At 27.7% G+C, this 5,935-nt stretch overlaps 1 long non-coding RNA gene across 1 annotated transcript; it reads right to left on the bottom strand.

Moving 5' to 3' along the window:
• Positions 1-2,974: 2,974 nt before the first annotated feature.
• Positions 2,975-4,137, bottom strand: LOC136796957 (uncharacterized). Its single transcript, XR_010844746.1, has 3 exons — positions 3,999-4,137; positions 3,455-3,537; positions 2,975-3,272 (listed from the first exon to the last, which is right to left on the bottom strand). It is a non-coding gene; the product is annotated as an uncharacterized lncRNA (long non-coding RNA).
• Positions 4,138-5,935: the final 1,798 nt, after the last annotated feature.

Here is a 5,935-nt window from a genome sequence, read left to right as displayed (position 1 = left end):
GCACTCCAGAAATGTCTGTAAAATCTTGTAAAACACTTTTCTGTACACCTTATATTTTGGTATATTTAAATTATAATATAATTTATTATTGTAGGAGAAATAAATGAAATTCATAAGACAGTTAGAAGATATATTCAGAAATGAAACATAAAATAATTAAGTATCTACACATTTACAATTGTTTCTAAGTACGACTGTCTGTGTGAAAGGAGTTCCGATATATACTCAACAACAGCGGTTCCTAAATTTAAACACCGTTGTACCCTTCTTATACGCTTGGGTTATCCCAGGGTGCTGCGGTGCCTAGTTTTGGTACCACTGTTCTACAATAGTGGACAGCTTAAACGGCAAGTAAATAAAACCGAAAAGAGCAAAGTAAATAAGATCTACGGTCATAGAGGTCTGTCCCGGCTAGTAATTCAGAACTTTTTGTACAAAAAGTTACAGTATTTCTGGCCCAATAATTACCAATTTAATTATTCTAGATGTTTAATTGTATTTTTTATTTACTTTATTTTATTAATTTATTTTTACACAAATGATTTGTTTATTTAAATATTCATCAAGATGTTTGAAAATCAGTAAGTTTTTTACACACGCTGAAAGTAAAATCGCTGAATTGGTCTTTAACTGGATTAATGTGAAAGAGATGAAAACAAAATATGACTATCTCATATGAACTTCTAAAGTTTTTCTATGGGTGACATTTCTGGATGTTGCCCATTTATAAGAAAGACATTTATATCTCCAACTGCAATGTTATTTAAGTTTTTCTTGCTAGTCCCCTTAAAAGAAAATTACCATGAGTTTTCTGATCATAAGTTAAATAATTTTTCCTCATTAATATTAAAATATGTTGAAATTTGGTGTTTCCTCTATGACATAAAAGTCTTTAGCACGTGCATTAAATATCAATAACTCATTTAAATTAATCATGAGCAGGTTACATGAGTATTAGATTTACTAATATTCAGAAAAATGAAGACAATTTTCTTTTTCCAGAGCTAGTAAAATAAAATAAAATAACTACAAAATAACTGCTGCATATTATAAAAAAAGGTCTTAAAAATGGTCAATAGCCTGAAACGTCGACCTTATAATGAAATTGAATGTCCATAAGTAATTATTTATACTTGGAATTAAATGGGGCTTTTAGGTTTAAATACAGTCCGTTTTGGAATATTCTTTTTATTTATTAACAGATTTAGATAATCCATTACTAAATCGAGATAAAAAAATGTATTATTTTTTACACTTCGAACATTTAATAAAAACACAGCTGATTTAAAAGAAATTCTCTTAGTTTGAATAATAACTAAATTATTAATTATAAAAAAATATTTGAAAATTGTTTTTGAACTAAACACCTCAAAAAGTGTAAAGACGTTAAAATTTTTACCCTAGTAATAATTTAATGCTGAGTTATCAATCAATAACTATTTTAATTTAATTTCGGCCTCAGTAGTTGTTAAGGACAAAGAAAAAAAATACAAAAAAAAGAAAACAGAATAATGAATATAATAGGATTTGAAGAGGGGATATGAAAAAAATTAAAATAGCATACATATAAAGTTTAAATATAAGAATACAAATATATACTTCTGTGCACAGTTTGGCAAAAATTAGCTATCGTTGAAACTAAGAGCTAGTATTGCCATGGATACGAAATTTATTTATCAGTGGTTCTATATATATAAAGTGTTAAATTATTTATATACATGTTTTTTCGATGGCGGTGAAGGTACAAGTTCTTGTCCAGGACTCGACCTCGATAGCCCTGCAAAGTTACCAATAAATAGTTTTTCTGCTATTTTTGTATCTTTCATGACCACCACCCAGACCAACTTCCTACAGTCATCATATTCAGTCAACTAATCTTCCTATATATTTCTATTTGTTCACATTCCATCTAATATATCCTTATCTTTCCGGTTTATCTTATGGTATTGATATCTAGTTATTATTTATGGTTTTTATTTCTGTCTTAATTCTTTATTAGATAACCATCGCATTTTCAATATTTCCTATTCCAATTTATTTTCCATTTTTTTGTATAATATTCTTATTAAGTGTGAATGTATTTTTATTTCATAAAGTTACTACTATTAGGCACGTTTCATGTTCACCTTAACTGGGGTAAAGGCCCACAAACTATTTCATTCCATTGAAAGATTTCAAGAAAAAGTTGAGACTCTAAACGGCACTTTTCTAACTCCACCTTAATTCGCCTACAAATTATTCACATACAACTGTTTCAACCCTCTAACTTAATTTTGAGAAGCTCTGGAGGAGCATTAAACGACAAAAAAGCAAAAAATCTTCTAGACATGACGAAAGGTGCTTGAAAATAAATGGCTAACCCATTAAAAACTTATGAATCTCACTAACGTTTTTATTTTGTCAAGATACAGTTAAAACTATTAAATCTTTGTTAAAGGAATATTTCCTCATCAGCAAAAGGGAATTTTGAAAAGTTGAGGTTTAAAAATGTTAAAAATTAATTAAAATTAAAAGGTTAAAATTAAGTTGTTGGAAATCAAACAACCGAAGATGCCATCTAGGTTGATAATATTGTTAATTGGTAATAAACCCACCATTAGCCGAATTCAAATATTATTGCTTAGCATACTTCTGCAGAAATAAAACAAGTAATGTTTTATATTCGATCATAAAATCTATTTTCACACATGTGTTCTCCTTAACTCGTCTTATTTATCTTTATTAGCCAGTTCTCATAAGTTTTATGTGATTTTTTACAAAGAACTTCAGATCTTATTTACATAAAAAAAAAAAACCCTCATGCGTGAAAGAACAGGAATTAAGTGCGCCCTAACACTTTGACGACTTGAATTTGAAAGATTATCTGCTCATAAACAAACCTCAAAACCTACTTAAAATGTTGCCAAGCAACAGGAAATGAAGTATCATATTTTATTACATTTCAGGTAATAGGAGTTATGAAAATAGAAATAAATAAAAATCGACAATTATATTTTAATTAGTATTTAAACATACAACACAGATAAGTACAGAGATAAATTGCAATTTAAGTAATGTCGGTATTGAATAATGAATCCTTCATATTACTCATGACATTAATTTTTTTTCTTTGTCTAATTATATTGTTACATTGTAGGAGGCTGTCAAAATTAAAGCACCGAACATTAACAGAATTATTGTGAAAGTTATTTATTTTTTGTGTATTATCCAAACCAAGTCCATGGTTTTTCAACATTCTTCTCTCTTCTGAGGAGGATATTCTTCTCAATAGTCTAAAACAATTTTACATTATTATAACTGATTAATATTAACTGTAAACGATAAATGACAACATAAAAGTCATTCAAATGTTATTTAATTATAAAGTCATGAGTACATATATAGAAATTAGTGATTAGATTATTATTCCTATAACTAACTACTCAGTATTAAATGTATTCTTATATTTATTTACCTTCTGCATCTCTTTGCCCCAGTTGTTACCCAGAAAACCCCCTATGATTGACGATATCCTTTCCTCAGTAGGAGGAGAATCTCCTTAAAAACATAAATGTCATTAAATTATTGAAACCAATTTGAATAATATTTAAGATTTAATAATTGATGAAACAAATTATTTTAATAAGAATCCCGAACTTATCACATTACATAAATAGCAAACTTCTTATTTCTAATTTACTTGTTACCTCCAGACATACACATTAACACACATTTTATAATCGGAAAATATTCATTATATTTAACAGTTTTTATACATTATATTTATCCAAAATATTTTATACTCTAAAGTTATTAAATTTAAAAAAATCTCTTTGATTTCAATAATTGTTAGTAATTTAATACATTAAAATTTATAAAAAAAGGTCCTATATACTATTTTATGTAACTTAATATGAAATATATATTTATAAAAAAATGACTTTAATTATGCCTATTCTTTAGTATAATGTTTATTAATTTTTTTTATTGTAGTTTTACAAATGAAAATTGTACCTTACCCAGTAAATTGTCTACTAAAGCCATGCTGTTTTTATCGAAAGTAGCTATAGAGCCAACCATTAGGACACAAATCACCAACAAGATTTTCATAATGTTGCGTGATTCGATTCTGATTGAGGACTGGATTTAACTGTCAACACTCTCCACCTGGTCAAACATTCAGTTCTGACAGCGTACCACGTAAACATATTTACAGTGATTACTATTCCTTTTATAAACAAATAAAATTTAAAATGATACGTAGAGGATGGATAAGATTAGTTCAAAAATTAAAAAAATGTTAAAGTTTTGATAAGTGAGCTACGAACATGCTGAAAATATACTGTCTTTAAAACAGGAAAAAAAAAAATTCAATATTGATAAAAACTAAATATCCTACAAACTAAATTTTTCAGTACGCCAATTATCTCACTATCTTAATACTTATTCATAAAATTCTAAAAGGGAAGATAAATTAAAATAAAACACCATAGTACGAATATGCACCGTGAGATAATTTGTTTATATATTAATTATTTTTCGCTTATTTAATTATTAGGATACAATGGCAATACAATTATTAACAATGATTTCTAAAATATTAAAAAAAAAAAAATCGGAGAACGTTTTGCTATCTCAGACGTTGTTAGAACAAGCAACATACTACTGCATATACCCAGTATAAATAGTACATCTTACGTTAACATAAAACAACACTTTAATTGGAAAAAATCTATCCAAAATACTTTATGAAAAAAGAAGTAAAAACAAAAAATAAACGTATTAAAACACTGGAGATAATAGAAATAAATGCACCAAATAAAGAATATACTAAATTAAAAAAAATAATAATAACCATCAAATTAAAAGTAATTACAGAGAAAAAAACAAAATAAACAATGATCCATGTAATTTAACGAATGATGGACAAAAAGCTAAATTTTCTTGTTTAATTTTTAGTAACTTTACATCCTATCTTCTAATTTTACATATTAAAAGTTTGAAAGAACTTTTTTTTTTCAAAACTACTCTTGCATGAAAAACGTTAAACTCCCTACTGTGTGTTATAGCATTATTTCCCCTATTCAAACTGTGACCGTCCCGTTATTGAAAAGAAAACGTGAAAAAGTTATAGCATAGACAAGTAAAAAAACATTAAAAAACACAAAGTCTAGACCAGTGGTTCTCAAACTTTTTTTTGGTGGAGGAACACTGTTGGTAGAAGTGTGAAAATGGCGGAACCCTTTTGGTAGACACAGGAAAGTGGTGGATCTCCACATTATCATTTGGTGCAAACCAAGTTATTCGTCCTTTCAGCAAAAGTTAATAGTCCGATAGCCCGTACAAAATAATCGATATTATCTGAAAACTTAGATAGCACTTTTTTTAATCTTTATTACCCGCAAAAATGACCGCCATTTAAAATCATTAAAAAAAATTAATTTTCCACCCGAAACTATCTATACCTTTATAGCTATCCAATTTGTTAAATTATGATGAGCTATTTACGTTCAATAGTTCCCGGCTTATACTTTTTTTTATACATCAGTAGTTAGTGAATTTAGTTTGAAACATCTATATATAAGGGACCATTAAACGTACAGATGTCTATTAGCACCCAAGTTAAAGGTATTTTATTGTGCTATAAAGTAGCTTATTACGTTTTCTTTGGTAGGTGTAATAGTTATCATGATGTTTGTCATAATAAGTGCACAAACTGTAGATTTCTACAATAGTTGTTCATAAAAAACTTTTGGTTTAGAAAAAATTATATCTTAGGAACCATTAGACGTACAGATGCTTCCCAGCACCCAAATTAAAGCTAGTGTAATGCACTATAGTAGTTAATAATGTTTATCTTCGGAGGATTAGTATTTGTCATGATATTCGCCAAAACGTTGATGGCTCTCGGGCTATAAGAAAGGCTAGCTTATACAACAATACCTGGCTTTATACA

The sequence above is a fragment of the Halyomorpha halys genome, unplaced genomic scaffold, assembly GCF_000696795.3.
Source record: "Halyomorpha halys isolate HHAL.00 unplaced genomic scaffold, Hhal_1.1 Scaffold1268.1, whole genome shotgun sequence".
In the NCBI taxonomy this organism is placed as follows: domain Eukaryota; kingdom Metazoa; phylum Arthropoda; class Insecta; order Hemiptera; family Pentatomidae; genus Halyomorpha; species Halyomorpha halys.
The sequence above is the reverse complement of the archived record's forward strand: the minus strand, read 5'-3'. Positions and strand labels throughout refer to the sequence as shown.